Source organism: Oreochromis aureus, linkage group 5 (genome assembly GCF_013358895.1).
Source record: "Oreochromis aureus strain Israel breed Guangdong linkage group 5, ZZ_aureus, whole genome shotgun sequence".
Classification (NCBI taxonomy): domain Eukaryota; kingdom Metazoa; phylum Chordata; class Actinopteri; order Cichliformes; family Cichlidae; genus Oreochromis; species Oreochromis aureus.
Window position 1 is genome coordinate 5,189,777 of NC_052946.1, and position 24,886 is coordinate 5,214,662.

General features: G+C 38.9%; 1 long non-coding RNA gene across 1 annotated transcript; it reads left to right on the forward strand.

The window, feature by feature from the left end:
* Positions 1-21,100: 21,100 nt before the first annotated feature.
* LOC120440192 lies at positions 21,101-22,545 on the forward strand. Its single transcript, XR_005613058.1, has 4 exons — positions 21,101-21,132; positions 21,678-21,849; positions 22,132-22,341; positions 22,444-22,545. It is a non-coding gene; the product is annotated as an uncharacterized LOC120440192 (long non-coding RNA).
* The last annotated feature ends 2,341 nt before the right edge of the window (positions 22,546-24,886 follow it).

A 24,886-nucleotide genomic window follows, 5' to 3' on the forward strand; every position in this document is an offset into this window, starting at 1 on the left:
CATACCGTGCAGGGGCCTGTCCTTCCATGATGGTTCCTCGCCTTCCTCCTCTTTCTTGGGTTTCTGCTGCCTGAGGTATTCACTGAGCACGCTGTCAGTTGGGGCCATCTTCGTGATGTATTCGTGGATGTTTCTTGTCTCATCCTGGACTGTGGTGCTGACACTCACCAGTCCCCGGCCCCTTCCTTCCGCTTAGCATACAGCCTCAGGGTGCTGGACTTGGGGTGAAACCCTCCATGCATGGTAAGGAGCTTTCTTGTCTTTATGTCAGTGGCTTCTATCTCCTCCTTTGGCCAGCCTATTACCCCAGCAGGGTACCTGATCACAGGCAGGGCGTGGGTGTTGATGGCCCGGATCTTGTTCTTACCGTTCAGCTGACTCCTCAGGACTTGCCTGACCCTCTGCAGGTACTTGGTGGTTGCAGCTTTCCTAGCGCCCTCTTCATGGTTCCCATTCGCTTGCGGGATCCCCAGGTACTTGTAACTGTCCTCTATGTCTGCAATGTTGCCTTCTGGTAGTTCAATCCCCTCAGTTCTGACTACCTTCCCTCTTTTGTTACCATCCGACTACACTTCTCCAGTCCGAACGACATTCCAATGTCATTGCTGTATAGCCTGGTAGTGTGTATCAGTGAATCGATGTCTCGTTCACTCTTGGCATACAGCTTGATGTCATCCATGTACAGGAGGTGGCTGACAACCGCTCCGTTTAAGTAGTCGGTATCCGTAGCCAGTCTTGTTAATGATCTCACTGAGGGGTTCAGGCCTATGCAGAACAGCAGTGGGGACAGAGCATCTCCTTGGTAGATCCCGCACTTGATGGTGACTTGTGCTATGGGCTTGGAGTTGGCCTCTAGTGTTGTACGCCACATCCCCATTGAGTTCATGATGAAGGCTCTTAGGGTCCTGTTGATCTTGTACAATTCTAGGCATTCCAGTATCCAGCTGTGGGGCATTGAGTCATATCAGCTGGATACTGGAATGCTAGAATATATATATATATATATATATATATATATATATATATTATATATATACAAAGGATAGACCGCCCTTACGGGTGACAAAGGAATTTTATTTATTTATTTTTTTTGCCAATTTACAAAAGCGATATATGCTAAAAAGAAATTCTAGGTTCGAAGTTGAACCTTGTTTGATAATATAAGTTATAAATCCAAATGAGGGATACTTCGCACTAACAACATTCCCAAAGAAGGATATGCAAATGATGTTTGTCATGTCAATTGCATTAATTACATTTAAAATTCCAAACGAGTAATCCTCCATTTCAAGTTCAGATATACGCTATTGGTAAGAAATCACATGACAAAAGCAGACGGCATGATAGGTTTGACGATCTGAATGCTAAGCTCCCCATAAGTTATATGCAGAGCTGTTAGTGTTGTCAGTTGAAGATTGTGGAATTACATAGAGGTAAGCTGAGATAAAATTCACTAATTCCTTCCAACTGTAAGATCCCAATTCCTGATCTCTTTTGTAGCATTTAAATACTATAATTCCAACTATTAAATGTAAATCACTAATGTTTAAAAAATGTAAATTTCCCTGTTTCCCATTATTCGTATTTCGTTTTTCTAGGTTTCTTTTCATAATTCCTAAGTGAATGGTGAAATATTGTCACAGTCGAGAAAGAAGTGAGTAACAAAATGGTTTTTTTTGTTCATACTTTTATACCTTGTAGCACCACACATTAAGACCTATGTAATTGTCTGTGAGCACCCATTGAATTTATTTTAATCGTACTATCTGCATATCATTTTGAGTGAAAAATGGTTTTTAGGCTTCGTCTGCCTGCCAGGCAGATTATTTGTGTCAAATTAAAAAGGAACAAAAGCCCTACAGTAAATAAGTACACATAAATTCTTATTTACTATTTCTTATTTACCCTTTAAATTCTTTAACAACACTAACATCTTTTTTCAGCCCTTTTTGCTGAAGGGCTTTGTAATGATTAATCAAACTGAATCCATTTTTAGAAATTTGTTTCAAAATAAGTAAAATTTAAATCAATTATTCATCCATCCAAATCTCCAATTCTCTCAATCCTTAAATATCATTCCCTAATTCTTCTAAGTCTTGTATCCAAAGTAATAACTAGACCAAGAATTAAATACATAACACTAAAAGTTTAAACAGCACATTTCCCCATTCAAAGTAATTTTTTAATTATTTTGTAATTATATCATGAATTTATAAGTATACATACATACTAGTATACATATCACGATATGAATACATATCATACTTTTTCTGCTATTTTATAGGATTTGTGGTAAATATATTATTTCTGCTACTTCATAGTATTTCTGCAAACTCATAGTATTTGTGCCAAAGCATAGTATTGGAGCCAAAGGATAGTTTTTCTGCCAAATTATAGTATTTCTGCTATGTTACAGTACTGTGCTTTGGCACAAAGACTATGAATTAGCAGAAATACTATCATTTGGCACAAATACTATGATTTGGCAGAAATACTATAACTTAGCAGAAATACTAAGATTTAGCACAAATACTAGAACATAGCAGAAATACTATAAATTGGCAGAAATACTATGTTTTAGCGGAAATACTAACTTTAGAAACATAATACCTGATCAAAACTTTAAAAACACTTACTAAAGATTTGAAAGTTATTTTAATCCCCTATTAAAAGTGGCAGGGTTTTTATTATGTCAAGGTTTTCTTTTAATTCCTTTAATATTTGAGAAGTGTACACCTCAATTTGAAGACTTGCGGGCAAATAATTATAAATCATTAAACAAATAATTCACCTGTTCTGATGTGTATTCTTCTCTACAGGAAAAATGCCACGTCAGATGACAGAATGCCCAATATGCTTGATTCCATATGTTGCAGTTGGGCAGCATTTTAAAAAATACCACCATGTTGTAAACAAAGAAGAATTACATTTACTGCTAAATTACTGCTCTACAGTGTAAGTCACTGTCATACAGTATATGACAAAACATTGCAACAATTTAAAGTGGTAGTTGTAGTTACACTTGTCAAACTGGATGTGATATGCAGTTACAGGGGCAGGCTGGACTGTCCAGTATGTAAAGCTAAAAGCCGTATAAGACTGGACAAGCACTTGCAAAATGTCCACTGTGAGATTGAGGTTAGTGTTTTGTAAAGTTTACATTTCGTTGTGGAATTAGATTGTATTCTTATGCGACATGTTTCACTAACTTTCTCAAACATTGCTGTCCTATTGGTTATACCCTTTCAGAAATCAGATCAGAAAAAAGTAATAAGGACAGCGAAACGATTGGCTAATCTGAAAGCCCTCAAAGCTCTCAGACGTTCAAATCCACAGCCTCCAATGGTGACCTCACTGGACATAGAGCAGCTGACTGAAAGCAGTGATCAAGAGGAGCGAAGTGATAGCAGTGATACCAGTGAAGATTGTGCAGAGATTAGAGAAGACAGCTCAGTCCATTCCCTTGTCCATCAGCCAGATCATGCTGAAGTCCAACATCAGAATTGCAAAAAGTGCAAAGAACAGGATTTGTTACTTCAACTCCTGAAAAGGAATCTGAAAAGTCTGAAATCCACTAAGCATAAACTTGGCTTCAAACCTCTCAGCCCCCCAAAGCGCAAGAAATTTGAAAGAAGTAAACATAACCCAACAGCCTGTCTTTCTAAATTTGGTATGATTTCCTTGGCAAAAATAATGTTTCTTGTGTAGTGTAATGTGAATTTGTATATCTGGTTATTCTATTTAGGAATTCACATCCTGCTAATTAAACAGATACTAGTAATTAGCAATATCTTTCAAATATCCTTGTCAGCCACTTGAATTAGAAGAATGTTTTCTGTACCTCATCAGTTTGTCACGACACTTCTAATTGTTGTTATGTTGTTACTAAACTTTATTTTAAACAGAGAAAATCCTGAATGCTTGGTTTCAGCACATTTGTGGGACAAGTAAAAAGGATGTTGAAAATGCCAAACAACGTGTCCAATATGTCCGTACCTGGGCATATTTCATGTCTCACAATCAAGTCCCTGCAATGACGTTTGCATTTCTAGACAACAGAGAAAGACTGACTGAGTACATTTTTTAGAATTTTTGTGATATATCAATACAGTAATCTCAATAATACTAAAGTGATTACTGATTTGTGTTTGTTTGTGGGCCTTTTTTAGATGGACAACTGATCTGAATAAACATGCCGTGACAACCAAAAGGATTCGGATTGGAAATGTGAGGGCGTTCTTGAAATTTCTGATTGATGCACAACTGCCAGAGGTCAGAGCCTCCCGTAAGGCTTTAAAGGGAACTTTATTTGCACTTCAGTCAGAGATGAAGAAGAGCAGAAGGGAGTTACAAACCCACAGGCAAGACATCCGGATCAAAAAATCACGTAAGATCCAACTTTACTATTTCTTCATCACTGTTGTTACCTAGCATGTGCAATAAATAAATAATTTATAAATGTCATGATTTTATGAGTGTGTAGTGAGGAAGGAGAACCCAAAATGTTATAATGTAAAGTATAAATTGTATTTGTATTGTAGTATATATTTTGTATACTGAAAAGGTATACAATGTACAAAATAGAGAGTAAACAGAAACTAGGAAATGCAGAGTAACACAAGAGGAAACAGGCAGGCAGCAAAACAGTTTGTCACCACAAGGAAACAGTGGCACACCAAAGCTACTTATTCCAAAGTAAGAAGGAAGTAAAGACAGCTGAGAGAACCTACCACAGATGTAGACAACAAAATTAAGTGAGGGGTAAAAGTTAAACTAAACAAGAGAAAAATGTCACCAAAAACAGGAGACGTGACCAGTAACTAACCTGTGGGAACACATAACTAAACATACAATAGCAGAAAGAAAAAACACAAAATATGGATATCTAAAAACTAAAATCAAATAAAAGATACCTAATAATAAAACTATACAGTCCAAAAACACAAACACAAACACTAAAATGTTCAAAGATCAGACTATGAAAATTTAGGATATTGATAGTTTTGTTTTGTTTTTTTGTTATATTTAGTACTAAGCATGGTAAACTTGGAAAATTTAGGAATTAGGATACATAAAATGAAAGGGTTACTCTTCTGGATTGGTAAGTAAGTACGATTTAAGTTCAAAATGGCAATCCAATTCATTTTCATATACTGTGAGCACTGATCGCCAGTTCTTCTTCCTTACAAAACAGATTTTTGAAAAAAATTAGGTCTAAAATACAACCTGTTTTATATTTACAACATTGCATGCAGCATGAATGAGCATGACTGGAGCTGCAGGAACATAAACACATTCTGTGTCTTTTAGAAATGCTTGTAGATCCTGTCCACATCACTGATTTTCTCAAGGCCACCACACACATCCCTGAAGCACTTGGTAAGTGTTTAGTTCATTTCTTACGGAGCCCCGCAGGGGACATGGGAGAAAAAAAATTACGATGAAGTTTTACGATGAAGATCTCGCAAAACTTTTGCGAGATCTCGCAAAACTAACTCGGGATCTCGCAAAAGTTTTAGCCGCATTCGGAGGCCGCCAGCTTGAAGCTGACCGGGAGGTCGAGGCACGATGTGCGGGGAGAGCGGTGTTCCGCCCGGCTGTAGTAGGTCTCGACCTCCCGTTAGCTTCGAGATGGTGGGTGTCAGACATCTCCGAAATTGTCGGAGCACTTTTGCAAATATGTGATGTCTTGTAAACCGAGCAGATATTTGACGTTTACACAGCTACATTCACGCCTCAAAATATCTTAAAAGTTTATTTTGTGACCCAGAAAGAGTAATATTACAACTAAGTAGCTGCCGCCATTGCTGGAATTCAACTTTTGCGAGATCTCGCAAAACTTTTGCGAGATCCCGAGTTTGTTTTGCGAGATCCCGAGTTTGTTTTGCGAGATCCCGAGTTTGTTTTGCGAGATCCCAAGTTTGTTTTGCGAGATCTCGCAAACGTTTTGCGAGATCCCGAGTTTGTTTTGCGAGATCCCGAGTTTGTTTTGCGAGATCTCGCAAAAGTCCGTCTTAATTTTTTTTTCTCCCATGTCCCCTGCGGGGCTCCGTAATTTCTTCATAAGGACAACTCTAATAACCCCAATAATATCTCTGTTAATGAGAAATTATATAATATTTACTTACCAGCTGTAATCTGTATGTATATATAGTTCAGAATCTGAGATTTACAGAAATATATGACAGAACTTTTTGCTTTCAATTATAACAGACTGCTCATTTATAATCACTTCTTGGACTTTTGATTTTTGTTCAAATATATAATTGTTACGGCTGCGGCCATATGACCACTGTGTGCTGTCTTGTTCTGTCTCTCTACTGTGTTCTAGACTCTTTGCAGGTCCATCCTCTAATGAAGAGTAGCGAGCGGCTGATTGGCCCGTGGAGCACGTGCCCACGTTCAAAAGCCGCTCTGACAGTTCCGGAGAGAGAGAGAGAGAGAGAAGCGAGCAAGCGGTTTGACAGCCGACGCGGTCCTGGCCCTGGTTTCCAGCTTTTACCTTTTGTTGTGTATTTGTGTGAGCGTGTTCAGTGAGAGCAGCTCCTAGTGGGTTAACTTAGTGCTTAGGCACTTGTAGGCTGAAAGCAGAAGGGTGAGCCGCCTTTTTCTTTGAACAGTTTTCTCCTGTTTTCCGGGTTAGGGAGCGAGGGTTAGTATTGTCATTTGTTTGTTTTATTTCTTTCATAGGGTTTAGTTAGTTTTCTCCGGTGGGATTTAGTTGGTTTTGTTTATTGTTTTGGCCTGGGTTCACCCTGGAGCTATGCTTCATCACCTTTAATAAAATCACTTTTTTTACTCACAACTGGTTTTTGGATGTTTGGCTTGGGAACCAGGGCGGGTATTTGTCTCTCTCTCTTCCAACCTTTATGTGCGCCTCCACCCGCCTAGACTGGGGGCGTAACATAAATGGGGGCTCGTCCCTTTTTGTTCGTGTGATTGGTTCGCTTCCTTTTCGCTTTTGCGGTGGGGGAAGAGTCATTGAGGGTGTGTGGGTAGACGGAGAGTTTCATTCGTCTATGCGTTAGGCGCGTGTTTTGCGGCCCTTTAGTGAGCGGATGCTGTTAGTTGTCTGCAAGGTTGTGTTTTTCTTTTTTGATTTGCTCGTGATGTCGTTTGACATGGATGATTTTGCACAACAGCCCTCCATTGAGAAGTTGGAGCGGTGCACAAAAGCGGATTTGCTATTAGTGGCTAATTTATTCAATGTGGATGTTCCGTTGAATTCTAAGAAGGCGGAAATTAAACAGTGTTTGGTGGACAAACTGGTGGACAGGGGAGTGTTTGGGAGGATGAAAACTTCGCCGGGTGGGTCTGGGAGTTTGGAGACGGCGGTGGGGGCGGAAGCTGCTGGGGCCGTCCCGAAACCTTCCAAGGGGCGAATGACGTCGGGGGCGGAGGCTCCTGTCGCCGTTCAGTCTCCTACATTTGACCCGATTAGCCAGGTTGCGGCGGGTTTGGTGACGGAGGATCTTAAGCTTGCCCTTCGCTTGAAGGAGGTGGAGCTGGAGGCTAAGGCTAAGGAAGTTGAGCTCATGCATCTTCGCATACGAGCTATGGAGCTGGATCCTTCTCGAGCGAGAGACGCTACTCCCGTCCCTGTGAGTACACTCCCCGACACTTCCACTGTTGACCAGTTTAACGCTAGCAAGCAAATTGTTTTGGTACCTCCTTTTAGGGAGGGGGAGGTTGATTCGTATTTCACTGCTTTTGAGCGCATCGCAACCACTTTAAAATGGCCAAAGGATGTCTGGAGTCTGTTGTTGCAATGCAAATTAGTAGGAAGAGCGCAGGAGGTTTGTGCGAGTCTTTCCATTGCTGACAGTCTGGATTATGAGGTTGTTAAATCCACTATTTTGCGGGCTTATGAGTTAGTCCCGAGGCTTACCGCAAAAGTTTCGTGCCTGTAGCAAGTCCGACAGACAAACATTTGTGGAGTTTGCACGTGAGAAAGCGGTCTTATTTGATAAGTGGCTGGCTGCCAGTAAAGTAAAGAACTTTACCGAGCTGAAGGAGTTGATCCTGTTGGAGGAGTTTAAGACATGTCTCCCTGAAAGTATTGTGGTGTACCTTAATGAACAGAAGGTGGAGTTACTGTCTAAAGCCGCTGTTCTTGCCGATGAATTTGTGTTAACCCATCGCGCATCACTCTCGACAGCACGCCGTGAGTGCGTTTCCCCGACTCAGCATGCCAAAAGTTATAGGGTTTCTCCTAAGCGACAGACGCGTTCTGCTGCTATTCCTGTGTCAGAGTGCGTTCCTGGCTGTTAAAGCGCTCCTGTGCAGTGCGCCAGTGCTGGCTGCCCCTGATTTTGCGCGCCCTTTTAAATTGGAGGTGGATGCCAGTGCAAACGGAGCAGGTGCTGTACTGCTACAGGAAGACCAACATGGTGTGGATCACCCAATCGGCTATTTCTCAAAAAAATTCAATGTCCATCAGCGAAGGTATAGCACGATTGAAAAAGAGGCCCTTTCTCTGCTGTTCGCATTGCAGCATTTTGAGGTGTATGTCGGTTCCAGCCCCTCGCCTGTGATCGTCTATACCGACCACAACCCCCTGGTGTTCCTAATGCGTATGCAGAACTCGAACCAAAGGCTTATGAGATGGTCTCTTCTGGTGCAGGATTTCAATTTGGACATCCGCCATAAAAAGGGGACAGAGAATGTGTTGGCGGATGCACTGTCCCGTACCTTCCTTTAAACGTGAATGTCAAAACATCTACAAGGGCGATGTCTTTGATTTTGGGAAGGGGGGTGTTACGGCTGCGGCCATATGACCACTGTGTGCTGTCTTGTTCTGTCTCTCTACTGTGTTCTAGACTCTTTGCAGGTCCATCCTCTAATGAAGAGTAGCGAGCGGCTGATTGGCCCGTGGAGCACGTGCCCACGTTCAAAAGCCGCTCTGACAGTTCCGGAGAGAGAGAGAGAGAGAGAAGCGAGCAAGCGGTTTGACAGCCGACGCGGTCCTGGCCCTGGTTTCCAGCTTTTACCTTTTGTTGTGTATTTGTGTGAGCGTGTTCAGTGAGAGCAGCTCCTAGTGGGTTAACTTAGTGCTTAGGCACTTGTAGGCTGAAGCAGAAGGGGTGAGCCGCCTTTTTCTTTGAACAGTTTTCTCCTGTTTTCCGGGTTAGGGAGCGAGGGTTAGTATTGTCATTTGTTTGTTTTATTTCTTTCATAGGGTTTAGTTAGTTTTCTCCGGTGGGATTTAGTTGGTTTTGTTTATTGTTTTGGCCTGGGTTCACCCTGGAGCTATGCTTCATCACCTTTAATAAAATCACTTTTTTACTCACAACTGGTTTTGGATGTTTGGCTTGGGAACCAGGGCGGGTATTTGTCTCTCTCTCTTCCAACCTTTATGTGCGCCTCCACCCGCCTAGACTGGGGGCGTAACAATAATACATATACAAACAGTAGCATTTGTGATGTTTATATAGGATTATATTAGGGGGAATATATAGCAATATAAGGGATATACTCCCCTATCCCTTGTGTCTTACCGTGCAACCTCTATGTTACTCAATAGTCGAGCTTGAGAAAAATCCCACAACTGAGAACCTAGACTGGTTCTATGGTCTTCTGGCTGGATTTGTCATCTGTACAACTGGGCACAGAAGAGGCGTCATATCAAATATGACAGTTGAGGAAGTTGGCACTGCTGAAGCGGATGGTGATGGCCGGCGGATAATCAGAGTAAAGTCATTAAGAAATTTTTTCTCTCCCTGAATAAAGATTTTTTCTTACCAGCGACATCAATGACTGTATGCAATGTAATTTAGCTGCTGATTCTTTTACAGGTAAAAGAGCACAAGACCAAAGAAACATTTGGCCATGCACTTGTTCCCCTAACGAAAGACGAATACATATGGTTTCACCGCTTTGTGTACCACCGCCACAGATACCCTGGTGGATCATCACAACTGATTTTTGCCAACACCAATGGAGGACCTTATTCTAAGATGCTGACATCATTTCAAGATGCATGGAGGAAGTTTGGTATCCCAGGAAAACCAACCTTCTCTATGATTAGGAGCAGCATCAGCACTTTTGTGAGTAGTTTCCACTTTATGGTGATTCAGTGTTTTTTTCCTTCCTATCCTTTTAGAGGGATGATATGAAACAGTCACCCTTCCTTTAAAAAAAGGGTTCTACTCCCAGTGTTTTAATGTTGAAAGGACATTTCTTTTTCTTTATACTGTCTTCTGTTGTATTTCTTTTTGTGGTTCTGTCCTTAGCTCTGTAAATCTCCTTGAAAATGTCAAATGTTAGTGCAATTAATAACATTATTTAATGTTTACATTTTTAGAGTGAGAGATTCTTGGGAACCCAAAGCAAGGTACAAGTCCACCGGATGATGTGCTATTCTGACGCAACTGCGGCGAGATTTTATGAGGCATATTTAAACTTTGACGAAGCCTTCAAGTGCCGCAACAATGCTGCAAAAGCACTTGCTGTGAACAATAGAACCAGAGACTCTGAGGAATCTACAACCTCAGAAGACAATGAAGATGTGTTGCAGAGAAGATATGCTGGACCAAAGAAAAGAAAGTCTAGCCAAAATGCCACAAGACGAGAAATTGTGAAAAAGAAGACCAAACAGCATGCAAACACCATTGACACAGACAGCAGCAAAGATGAAAGTATCAATGAAGTCAGGAAAATCATTGACCTGACAGCAGGAAACACATCTGGAAAACACCCACATAAACAGAGTGGCAGGGGAAGAGGAGAAGTGAGGGTAGAAGAAGACACAACAGGTGATGAAGATATGCCAGGGATGGTGACTACAGAGAGTAGTGAAGGTGAAGATTATGATGATAACTGTGAACACACTGACCTTACAGCAGCAGGTACATTGGGATCCACCAAAGGTAAAGATAATGCTAAAGAAAAAGGAAAAGCCACAAAGGACACAGGACACTTGTATAGTCGTACTCAATTTCTTAAAAAGAAGAATAAATGTTGGGAATCTCCTAAAATTATCTTAGAAAGAATTGCAATCCAAACACAAATACAAAAAGTTGTTAGACCGAAGGAAACAACTGAGGGTGTGAACCAAACACAGACGGAGACAAGAGATGAAGACAATGAAGCCTTGAGGCCAGAAAGCTTGAGTGAAAATGAAAACAGTATACAAACAGTGACTACAGCTAATGAAGAAGACAAAGCTGAAGATGAAAATGGTCCCTTGGTGAACACAACAGACAGAGACCAAGAAGTTTCCACTGGACTAGTGAGAAGAACTACAGAAAAAATCAAAGCTTTGAGCAGAGAGGATATAGGCAAAGATAAACATGGACCACAGACAAAGACAACAAGCGAGGAAAAATGCAATTTGAGAGCAGAAGACACAACAGAGGAAGGAATGAGAACACAGACAGAAACTACAGAAAAAGACAAAGCACTGAGCACAGAGGACACCGAAATAAAGGAACAGGGACCACAGATGGAGACCATGGCTAAAGAAAAAAACTATTTGAGAGCAGAAGGAACAACTGAAAACAAAGACACAGTTAGAGTAAAAGAGGATGGCCCTGGGACTAGCTTTGAGTCTCCAGTGGCACACCCAAAAAAGAGGAAAAGCTGTTTGGCAAAGTGTGATGAAAGCAAAGAAACAAAGAAAAAAGGCAACAAGCAAGAAAGAAAAAGACCAAAGAGCCTGACTGCAAGACAGCTGTTAAGTCCAAAGATGCTCAGAAGTAACAAGACTAAAGAGCCACCTAAAGATACCAACAAAAGACAAAAAGCCATACAAAGACTCAGAGGAAAAGATAAGAAAAAGATTTTTGGTTGTTGTTGATTTTACTCTGATCTTCTGACAGTCTGTCTTACTACGTTTTGAAAACTTTGTGATCATGTGAGAGTTTGGTTACTTATTTTACACAGTTGCTCTGAGGGGTTTTTTTTCTAGATTGTACTCATTTTGGTCATGTGAGAGTTTTCTTTTTTGTTAAGGTAAATTATTGTTTTTATTTTTTATTTTTAAAATAAAACTCGTTAAAAACGGACAAATACCGATATACATAAGTTGTTGACAACAAATGCCAAATGCAATAATAAAGATTTTTCAGTTCAATTTGAAAATCATGTGTCTTTGTTCTACAATCATTAGTCATGGATTTCATTTCCAAGCTGTAATTCCAAATAACTCAAATATTATTCAGTCAAGGTTGCTAAAGGATGATATGTAGATGTTATTAATGACATTAGTTGGATTAACATAAATAAAAGTCCTCACAAATTATATCTGATTCCAAGTAACAATAGGCTGTAATACATAGCAGAATCGGTCATCTGATTTGGTAAAAGCCAGTGATGTTAATGGTGATGTCAGCAGAAGACTGGAGACATGCAATTTGTTTAATGGTAAGCCCAATTCCCATTCCTTCTATTTAAATAAGTAATTGTTCTGTTTGTTTTTTCATCCTACTCTCCAGATCTTCCAATTTTGGAAAATCAATATCTAATCCTTTGATTTTTATTTTGCTAAATTAACCCAAAGAACAGAAATCTTAAAGTTATTAAAAGATAGTAAGGACTTTTTTTTATTACTTTTTTTCTGTATGCAGTGTGTCTTTGGAAATCAATGTTCTCCACAAACAGAATAAGAACATCCAACAATGTCAGACCTGTTTTAGTGTGTATCCTCTATGTGGTTATTGGTTTTATGTGATGCTGTAGATCTCTTTTTTGTACACTGTTATGACCTGAGTCAAAGTTCATCACACATAACACAGAACTTTATTCAAAACAAATTATGTTATTTCTTTCACAATGTGGATTTCCAAATGAGTCACATTTCACACTAATGCGGTTCCTAAAGGATGATATGCAAATTAGTAGATTTGATTAGACAGTTACTTTAATGACACATGCAATTCCTCACATATCATCCTCAATTAAAAATTACCGTGTCTTATAACAGACAGCGGAAATCGATCATCTGATTTACTAGTAGATAGTGATGTCAGCTGAAGTCTGGAGAAGAACAATTTGTTAAGTGGTGAGTCCAGTCAGCATTCTTTCTATCCTAATTAGTGTGAATGCTTGTAAAAGCATTCACAGTATTGTTCTTCTAATCTTTATTCTTCTATTTTATTAGTGTGAATGCTTGTAAAAGCATTCACAGTATTGTTCTTCTAATCTTTATTAGTGTGAATGCTTGTAAAAGCATTCACAGTATAGTTGTTGTAATCTTTATTATTATTATTATTATTATTATATATTCCGTACGTTTTTTGGCATCTAATTCCTTCAAAACCGCTCAACTTAGAAAAACCATTCAAACACCATTAGATTCCTCTTCTTTTGGACATGACTGCTTCTATTTTTCTCATTTATAACATTTATATTTTTAAAATTATTCAACTTTTTTCAACAAAATTTCCCATGTATTTCAATGGGAAGACCCTTCAAAATCTCCTTCAACTTACTCATTTTAAACTCGTATTACTTCCATATACGTTGACATAGAGCCACCATTCAAACTTTAAAACGAAGACAAGACATTCAACTATTCAACTTGTATTTATCTTTTCAATATCTATTATACTTTTCTTCAGTTCCAGTTTAAGTTTCATGATGATTTTCAGCCGTTTCAGAGTTTATAATGGGTGTGTATGGGACGGAATGTTGGGGCTAGAGTGAGACAGCTCAACTGCTAGAGTGAGAGGAGTGAAAAAATTAATCTTAAAATATTTTTTAAAACTGCTGCTGTGTCCATGGCGTTTGCTCTACAAGTATGATTTTACCCTCAAAACGTAGCCATCGCTGTCCTCTTTCATCCAATGTGTTTACTATTGTAATAGGTGTTATGGTTCTTTCATAAATGTCACCAATGCACAGCCTCCTCCCTCCAACTCCTCCATAGACTCTAATGTTAAAATGGCTCAGAAGGTTCGTTTGAAAATCAGAAGAGCATGGTGTTTTTATACTGTCACCACGTCCATATAATAAACTCCACAGGCATGAAAACTGAGAATTAGGTAGACTGGACATTGCTGCCGCTCACGGTGAAAGAATTTCGTCAATAGGACCTGTACTTTTCATTTGGGAGTGATTTGTTTCGGCCTGACTTTTCTGTTCATTTTAAGCAGCAAAAGTGAGGTGCATGTCTGTGTGCGTGTGTACTGAGCCATTGGGTGCAGTTACTATAGCAACCAGGCTCACACCTGCCTGCCTAACGAGCTCTGTCTCTCACTCTGCCAAGATTCATCTTAAACACTTCTCTTTCAACTGCTGCTGTGTCCACAGTGTTTGCTCTACAGCCATCATTTTACCCTCAAAACGAAGCCATCGTTCTTCTCTTTCCAACAGCATGTCTTTCAAAGCTCAGAGATGTAAACCTTTAAAAGTGTGTGGATCCAAGTGGATGGATTACACTTTAGTCATTCAGTGATTCAAAGAATATGAACTTTTAATATTCATTCAGAGGTTTTCTGACTCTAAATTTTCTGTTCTCATTTCTTAGGTTTTCCAAATTTTAATTTAAAAACTTTTCAGCTATTTTCCAACTTCTTCTGTGTGAACATCAGCTCTCAAAAGTTCTGCACTTTTGTTTTCAGGTTAAAAACTCTGTATTTTCCAGCTCATTCAACATTTTTATTTTTAACTCAAAATTCAGCAATTAATTCATTTCAGTGCATACATTCAGATTCAAGCATTCACACTGCAGTTTCTTCAGAAAATGCACTTTCTAGTTATTATTATATTTTATTATATATTCCGTACGTTTTTTGTACTGTATCTCCTTCAAAACCGTTCAACTTAGAAAAACCATTCAAACACCGTTAGATTCCACTTCTTTTGGACATGACTGCTTCTATTTTTCTCATTTTTAACATTTATATTTTTAATTTTATTCAACTTTTTTCAACAAAAATTTCCCATGTATTTCAATGGGGAGACCCTTCAAATCCTCATTCAACTTACTCCTCTTTAAACTGTATCTACTTCCACATACATTGACATAGAGCCACCATTCAAACTTTAAAACGAAGACAAGACATTCAACTATTCAACTTGTATTTATCTTTTCAATATCTATTATACTTTTTCTTCAGTTCCAGTTTAAGTTTCATGATGTTTTTTCAGCCGTTTCAGAGTTTATAATGGGTGTGTATGGGACGGAATGTTGGGGCTAGAGTGAGAAAGCTCAACTGCTAGAGTGAGAGGAGCAAAAAAATAAATCTTAAAATATTTTTTAAAACTGCTGCTGTGTCTACGGTGTTTGGTCTACAGGTATGATTTTACCCTCAAAACGTAGCCATCGCTGTCCTCTTTCATCCAATGTGTTTACTATTGTACTAGGTGTTATGGTTCTTTCATAAATGTCACCCATGCACAGCCTCCTCCCTCCAACTCCTCCATAGACTCTAATGTTAAAATGGCTCAGAAGGTTCCTTTGAAAATCAGAAGAGCATGATGTTTTTACACTGTCACCACGTCCATATAATAAACTCCACAGGCATGAAAACTGAGAATTAGGTAGACTGGACATTGCTGCCGCTCACGGTGAAAGAATTTCGTCAATAGGACCTGTACTTTTCATTTGGGAGCGATTTGTTTCGGCCTGACTTTTCTGTTCATTTTAAGCAGCTAAAGTGAGGTGCATGTCTGTGCGTGTGTGTGGAGCCATTGGGTGCAGTCACTATAGCAACCAGGCTCACACCTGCCTGCCTAACGAGCTCTCTCTCTCTCACTGTGCCAAGATTCATCTTAAACACTTCTCTTTCAACTGCTGCTGTGTCCACAGTGTTTGCTCTACAGCCATCATTTTACCCTCAAAACGAAGCCATCGTTGTTCTCTTTACAACAGCGTGTCTTTCAAAGCTCATAGATACAAATGTTTTAAACTGTGTGCATCCAAGTGGAGGGATCACATTTTAGTCATTCAGTGATTCAAAGAATATGAACTTTTAATATTCATTCAGATGTTTTCTGACTCTAAATTTTCTTTTCTCATTTCTTAGGTTTTTCTAATTTACATTTAAAACATTTTCAGCTCTTTTCCAACTACTTCTCTGTGGATGTCAGCTTTTAGCAGTTCAGCTTTTTTGTTTTCAGGTGCAAATTTCTGTATTTTTCATCTCATTCAACATTTTTAACTTAAAATTCAGCAATTAATTCATTTCAGTGCATACATTCAGATTCAAGCATTCACACTGCAGTTTCTTCAGAAAATGCACTTTCTAGTTATTATTTTTATATATTCCGTACGTTTTTTGTACTGTATCTCCTTCAAAACCGTTCAACTTAGAAAAACCATTCAAACACCGTTAGATTCCTCTTCTTTTGGACATGACTGCTTCTATTTTTCTCATTTATAACATTTATATTTTTAAAATTATTCAACTTTTTCCAACAAAAATTTCCCATGTATTTCAATGGGGAGACCCTTCAAATTCTCCTTCAACTTACTCATTTTCAAACTGTATCTGCTTCCATATACATTGACATAGAGCTACCATTCAAACTTTAAAACGAAGACAAGACATTCAACTATTCAACTTGTATTTATCTTTTCAATATCTGTTATACTTTTTCTTCAGTTCCAGTTTAAGTTTCATGATGTTTTTTCACCCGTTTCAGAGTTTATAATGGGTGTGTATGGGACGGAATGTTGGGGCTAGAGTGAGACAGCTGAACTGCTAGAGTGAGAGGAGCGACAAAATTAATCTTAAAATATTTTTTAAAACTGCTGTGTCCGCAGCGTTTGCTCTACAGGTCTGATTTTACCCTCAAAACGTAGCCATCGCTGTCCTCTTTCATCCAATGTGTTTACTATTGTGCTAGGTGTTATGGTTCTTTCATAAATGTCACCAAAGCACAGCCTCCTCCCTCCAACTCCTCCATAGACTCCAATGTTAAAATGGCTCAGAAGGTTCGTTTGAAAACCAGAAGTACAGGCTGTCTTTACACTGTCACCACGTCCATATAATAAACTCCACAGGCATGAAAACTGAGAATTAGGTAGACTGGACATTGCTGTCGCTCACGGTGAAAGAATTTTGTCAATAGGACCTGTACTTTTCATTTGGGAGCGATTTGTTTTGACCTGACTTTTCTGTTCATTTTAAGCAGCAAAAGTGAGGTGCATGTCTGTGTGCGTGTGTATGGAGCCCCTGGCTCAGTCACTATAGCAACCAGGCTCACACCTGCCTGCCTAACGAGCTCTCTCTCACTGTGCCAAGATTCATCTTAAACACTTCTCTTTCAACTGCTGCTGTGTCCACAGTGTTTGCTCTACAGCCATCATTTTACCCTCAAAACGAAGCCATCGTTGTTCTCTTTCCAACACTGTGTCTTTCAAAGCTCAGAGATGTAAAGTTTTTAAACTGTGTGGATCCAAGTGGAGGGATCACATTTTAGTCATTCAGTGATTCAAAGAATATGAACTTTTAATATTCATTCAGATGTTTTCTGACTCTAAATTTTCTTTTCTCATTTCTTAGGTTTTTCTAATTTACATTTAAAACATTTTCAGCTCTTTTCCAACTACTTCTCTGTGGATGTCAGCTTTTAGCAGTTCAGCTTTTTGTTTTTCAGGTGCAAATTTCTGTATTTTCATCTCATTCAACATTTTTAACTTAAAATTCAGCAATTAATTCATTTCAGTGCATACATTCAGATTCAAGCATTCACACTGCAGTTTCTTCAGAAAATGCACTTTCTAGTTATTATTTTTATATATTCCGTACGTTTTTTGTACTGTATCTCCTTCAAAACCGTTCAACTTAGAAAAACCATTCAAACACCGTTAGATTCCTCTTCTTTTGGACATGACTGCTTCTATTTTTCTCATTTATAACATTTATATTTTAAAATTATTCAACTTTTCCAACAAAATTTCCCATGTATTTCAATGGGGAGACCCTTCAAATTCTCCTTCAACTTACTCATTTTCAAACTGTATCTGCTTCCATATACATTGACATAGAGCTACCATTCAAACTTTAAAACGAAGACAAGACATTCAACTATTCAACTTGTATTTATCTTTTTCAATATCTGTTATACTTTTCTTCAGTTCCAGTTTAAGTTTCATGATGTTTTTCACCCGTTTCAGAGTTTATAATGGGTGTGTATGGGACGGAATGTTGGGGCTAGAGTGAGACAGCTGAACTGCTAGAGTGAGAGGAGCGACAAAATTAATCTTAAAATATTTTTTAAAACTGCTGTGTCCGCAGCGTTTGCTCTACAGGTCTGATTTTACCCTCAAAACGTAGCCATCGCTGTCCTCTTTCATCCAATGTGTTTACTATTGTGCTAGGTGTTATGGTTCTTTCATAAATGTCACCAAAGCACAGCCTCCTCCCTCCAACTCCTCCATAGACTCCAATGTTAAAATGGCTCAGAAGGTTCGTTTGAAAACCAGAAGTACAGGCTGTCTTTACACTGTCACCACGTCCATATAATAAACTCCACAGGCATGAAAACTGAGAATTAGGTAGACTGGACATTGCTGTCGCTCACGGTGAAAGAATTTTGTCAATAGGACCTGTACTTTTCATTTGGGAGCGATTTGTTTTGACCTGACTTTTCTGTTCATTTTAAGCAGCAAAAGTGAGGTGCATGTCTGTGTGCGTGTGTATGGAGCCCTGGCTCAGTCACTATAGCAACCAGGCTCACACCTGCCTGCCTAACGAGCTCTCTCTCACTGTGCCAAGATTCATCTTAAACACTTCTCTTTCAACTGCTGCTGTGTCCACAGTGTTTGCTCTACAGCCATCATTTTACCCTCAAAACGAAGCCATCGTTGTTCTCTTTCCAACACTGTGTCTTTCAAAGCTCAGAGATGTAAAGTTTTTAAACTGTGTGGATCCAAGTGGAGGGATCACATTTTAGTCATTCAGTGATTCAAAGAATATGAACTTTTAATATTCATTCAGATGTTTTCTGACTCTAAATTTTCTGTTCTCATTTCTTAGGTTTTCCAAATTTTAATTTAAAAACTTTTCAGCTATTTTCCAACTTCTTCTGTGTGAACATCAGCTTTCAAAAGTTCTGCACTTTTGTTTTCAGGTTAAAACTCTGTATTTTCCAGCTCATTCAACATTTTTATTTTAACTTAAAATTCAGCAATTAATTCATTTCAGTGCATACATTCAGATTCAAGCATTCACACTGCAGTTTCTTCAGAAAATGCACTTTCTAGTTACTATTGATTCTTTTTTTTCATCCCAATCACTAGGGCTTCCAATTTTCCCATACAATCAACAATTCTTCCAATTTTTCCACCCTAATCTTTAGATCTTCCACTTATTCAAGATATATTGTCTGAACTTCAGGAGCAGGACCACGCCTCCAAACATACCCCTTCTGGGTCTTATCTATATGACCCCCCACTTGTACAAGCTGTTCGTTCTCGTTTTCGTGCCCCACCTTCCCTTTTCCTTTTTTCAATTCTTTCAGTTCTTCATGTCTCATTAGTACATTGGAATCTACCACGCTGGGGAGCTGCCTCCAGTCCCCTTCGAGGCCGTCCCCAAAAAGCAGCTCAATTCATGTCCAAAACATTCACTGTAATTTACATAACGCTGTGAAACGCTTGACGGAGGCGGTCGCACTTTCTCCTTCTCCCTCTCCCCCTCCCTTATCTTACCTGCTTGGCTTCTCATGTCTTTTGTACGGTCTTGCTCATTCTCTAACCCTAAGAGTCTCCCAGACTTGTTCTCTAAAAACCTAAAGAAGAATTATGGATTTGATCAACTGATCCCTTAACGAAACTGACAACTCCTGGGCTTGGGAGAGCCTGATTGTCCTGCAGAGACGTTTGCTGCCGGATACTCGATGGTCGGTTGAGTTGTGTGTCTGGCGACATTCTCGATGGAGGACATTGAATGAGATCTACCAATTCGGAACCATGATAACAGAGTTCTGGCTGATTGGAGCTGGCTCGAACCTGGCTTATCGAAGAACAAGAAGCGGCTACAGCTGTTCAAAATCCCACAAGGCTGGCCGACAAGATAGACGATGGGCAGGGCTGTGAGTACTCAGACTGTGTTTTTTTGAATGCAATATGGATAAGATCTTGGAGAAGCTCATGGCTCTGCGATATGGATAAAATCCTGAAGAAGAACAATGGGAATTTAGAGACCTGATGACCAGTGACGGACATTAGACCTACTGTAAAATTGGAAGCAGTTTGTATATTAGTACTAATCTTAATACTCACAGGGGTCAATTGGTTAACTTTCTTGATTATTCATTTTAAATTTTGACTATAGGTTGTGTAAATAAGCAGAAAAAATTGCAATTTTTTGGGATTAACAAAGTTATCTGATTCTGATCATTAATATAAAATAGTACAACAACTAATAATAGCAACTCAGATAAAAAGCCATTGTTTATGTGAACATTCGTACAGCACTTAAATCAATACTACAGAGTCAAAGTTTATTGATTTTTTTTACGAGGTATAATTTCAAATAAAAATATTTCTAATGGTAGCTGTGCAAATCCTGTTAATTAATTTAAGTTGTATTAGTTACACATAAAATTTCTAATGGGTATTTCTACTTTCCAAGGTCCAGTACCCTATAAAAGACAGCAGAATTCAATTCTCTGATTGGCTGGAAGATTGTTGTGAGTATAATTTTGTTGCCATGATGCCAGGTCTCTCTTGGAAATGAGATTTTAAATCTCAATGAGATTTTTACCTGAATAAATAAAGGACTAATAATAAAAAAAAAATAACAGCAAACTTTGGGGGAGTGGCAGTGCCCGTCCCCTTGCCAGCCTGGTTGTGGGTCTGCAGTGCCCACTATCCTGGGTTTTGGCACCACTGTAACAAACCACTGCAGGCCCAGTGACATTTTCAAAATTTTCAGCATGGTTTATTCCACATCTCCGCAACATCCCTTGATATAGGACCCGGTACAGCTTTTAAGCTGGTGAGGCAAGATCGTAGATGCAGCACAGGTGCGTCAGTCTCACCTGCAGTGGTACTGCAAGCCACGACCACATGAGATTTTAACCATACATTTGGACAGCACTTTATATATTTATTTTTTTCACTTAAATCATTTTCTATCCATGGCTGGTTAGGAATCACCAATGAGCCTAACATGAATCTCTTCTGTACTGTTGGAGGAAACCCAAGTATCCACAGGGACAACAGTCACTCAAAAGCAAGTGAGCAAGTCAAACAGACACTTAGATCCACTGGATAATGATAACGGGAAAAATGTGAGATCAATTTATTGATTTCACATTTCCTTTTTTCTATCACTGTTAATGTGGTTCATTCCACCTACCTTGTCTTAATCTCCACATCACACTGATCAGATAGAGATGTCTATCCCTTTGATTTATCTCTGCGACACAGCATCCATTCTTTTCCTGTCATGCTTTCCTGCATTGCAACATAACTTTATATGTCCAATAGCCAGATAAGAAATTAGTCAAACTATAAATTGTAATATATAAATTATATTAAACTGTTTCATTCCTAAAATTCGTATTTTCTTTCTTAGATGTAGTTAGTGTACTGCTGTGAATGAGTTCAGAAAAATGTCTGTTTGAAGCTATTTTATTGGAGAATCTACCAGCAAGAATTTCAAGAATCAAAGATCATTTTCACAAGGTGTGATTTCAAAAGAGTTAAACGTTGCACTAACAAGATTCCCAAAAGCTGTTAATATATTAATTTAATCATATTTAATTTATTTTAATTATAGAAAAGATTCCAAACGAGTCGTCTTCTATTCCAAGTACTGGTACCATGAACTATGTTGGCAAATTAGATCATGTGATTGGCTGAAGGATCTGACTCGTCATGAACCTTGGGGGAGGAGCAATAACGTCAGAGTGTGGTGAGAGTACAGCAGACTGGCAAAGATTTGTTTCAAGGTAAGTGCAATCCTAACCACTAACTCTTTCATTTTGTTATGATCCTAATCCTTGGTCCTTCCAATGATACAATACAAATAGCTAAATTTCCATAATTTCCGTCCCTGTCCCTGAACATTCCAGTTATATAATATACATCACTAATGCTTCCAACATTGTGTCCTCTGTATGCAGTGTGTCTTTGGAAACATGCCACGCTATGTGCACCAAACATCTGGACTGCATTTAATGTTTTTGTTTATATTTTACGTATTTTTAAAAATAATTTCTCTTTCAACACAGTATTGCAAGTCCTTAATCAAGTGGGCTCCTTACAAGAAGAGGAAAATGGATAGAAGAGCGAGGACTCCAATTCCTGAGGACCCTGTGAAAAGCAATAAACCACCACTGGTGGAAAAAGATGACCTGGAGTCACAGGATGAAACTAGGAAGTTGGAGATTTCTGAAGCTGTTAAAGAGCCTCAGTCCAGCAATGATGGTGTGCCAGTGAATGTAAGTTAACAGAGTAACACAGCCAACAAGAAATGAAATATCAGATGAAATGAGTTACTGCAACAAATACTAAGAATCTCCTCTCTTCATTTGTCTTTGCAGGCAGACGATGTTGCTGATGGGAAAGGAAAATGACTGTCAATAAAGACACACAAACATAGCTACACACACACAAGCATGCATGCACCTGCACACAGATGTTCATATACAACAATGTTCAGATAAAGTTCAATAAAGTTCTTGTTGTTCAATGGCAAAATCCTGTGTTTTCTTTCTCACACTGATGGAGGATGGGAAAAGTCAACAGTCATGGTATTCAAAAACAATATAATGCAAAGATTTGCAGCTGAATCATAACATGAGGAGCAGCATTGTAATGTAATCCTTCTTATATAATACTATTATATACCTACTGACTACTTGAAGCACTTTAGATTAAAAGTCCCATTTTAACTGTAGATTAAAACAACACTTAAAAAAAAACAAGTTTAATCATCTCTTTGAAAAGGTGTAATTCCAGATCAAAGTTACAGTACACTAATAAGATTCACAAAACAGATTCACTGAATGTTATTTATTATAATTACAGAAAGATTCCAAGCAAATCATCTTCAATTCCAAGTACTAGTACCTGGTAATATAGGCAGAATTAATAATGTGATTGGCTGAAAGGTCTGTGTAGTCATGAGTTTGGGTGGGAGGGGCAGTGATGTCGAGGCTGGGAAGAATACAGCAGACTGGAAAAGATTTGCTTCAAGGTAAGTTCAATCAAAATCACTAATGCTTTCATTTTTATGATAATTATCTCTAGTCCTTCAAATTTTTAGAATACAAATCCATAATTCTTCCAATTTTTCCATTCTAATATTTAGATCTTCCACTTATTGTATAAAAATCATTAATTACAGCTTGACAGAGGATTTCTTTAAATCACCCTGCCGTTCTTTCTTTAGCCAAGACTCCTGAGTTTAGAAAACACACAAACAACTGCAGTTCTTCTTTTACTCGCGAGGGCAGCCCTTTAGACGCAGGATCTGCAACCCACGACTGTCCGCGACCTTTATTTATACAAGATTGTTGTGTGTGTGTGTGTGTGTGTGTGTGTTACATAGATAACATCATCACTCCAGTAGCGGGACTTTCCCTTTTCTACGTCTGTATGTTCTTGTAATAGAGCTGAGCTTGGTCTTCTTCTACATCTAAATGTTCAGAACAACAGGATGCGGTTAGTATCTGCAGAGGTTCAGCACACAAGTTACTAGGTGAAAAGTCATGTAGAAATGTGCTTAATGATAATACATTTCATGTAGCTGATCACATATATACCATATTCTCTTAACATTCCGCCCTGTTTATCAGAGAAATGAAATGTACAATAAGCAACTACTTGTCTTCCACATTCTCAGTTACTACATCATAAGTTACACTTCATCTTCATCTGACAAATAGGAAAAGAAGTCTTCACTGGTTTTGGTACATCTGCGTATGCTGTGAATGACAAACTTATCATCTGTGAAATTACAGCTTCAAACAAAGAATAACATAAGTAAAGGAAAGCAAAATAAAAACAAGAAAAATTCAATGACGATCAACAGTCTCTTTAAAACTTGTTAAAGTTGAGGGCTTCTTCCTGGATCAGGATGACGATGTTGTTGTTGTTGTTGTTGTTGTGCACTTTACAAAAGTCACTCTGAAGGTGGTCGGAAATCAGAATTAGTGCACCTGTCCCAGGGTGTTTCCCATATATGGTTGTGTTAATATGCTCGGCATGTGCAAGCAAACATAACAGTCTTTCTCTGTGGTCTTGTTAAACACATATCTGTATCAAGCATTTTCCATCCAAGGATGGATGTGATCTTGTGTCATGTCCATTAGGTGTAAGTTGTCGTGCGTCCATCTTCTCTGTCTGCCTTGTGGCTCGGCTGCTGTTGGCATCAGCTGGGGTCCTGTAAGGGTGAGCTTTGTAGTCAAGGTAACCATCAGGGTTCCCCTTCTCACCTACACCTGGCTGCCTAAAGTTGATCGGATAGAGATTGGTCTGGGGCTTACCCTCACGGGGCCCCAAGAACGCACTTACCACCCTCACCCCGAAACAACCAAGCGTAGGTGCTTCCTCCTCGGTGTCGGGCTTCCCGGACCTCAACCTTTGCAGTGGCTCTGATGTATCCAAGATGGTCTCTCTGCAATTTTACAGGCTGTGGGTGTTGTCAATAACACTTGGTTTCAACCTGCAAGAGACTGGAGAGCCTTACGGCAGTTTATTGTTCAAAACAATATCCTTATTTTCTAGTAGTTTTGCCATCCATTCTGCCAGAGTTGTTTCTCTGACGGATTTTTCTAAAGGTTCACTTTTTACAACTGAGATTTGATCTGCTTTTTACACTGGATAAATCTATAATCACTAGAGTATAAAAGTGTGTATTAAGGACCTGGACTATCCCCCCCTGAGGACGCATGGGTCACCCCATGTGTCACTAATGCTGATGTTCTGCACTGGGATTTGGGGAGTATCGGTTTACCTTCACAAGTCATCAAATCATATTAT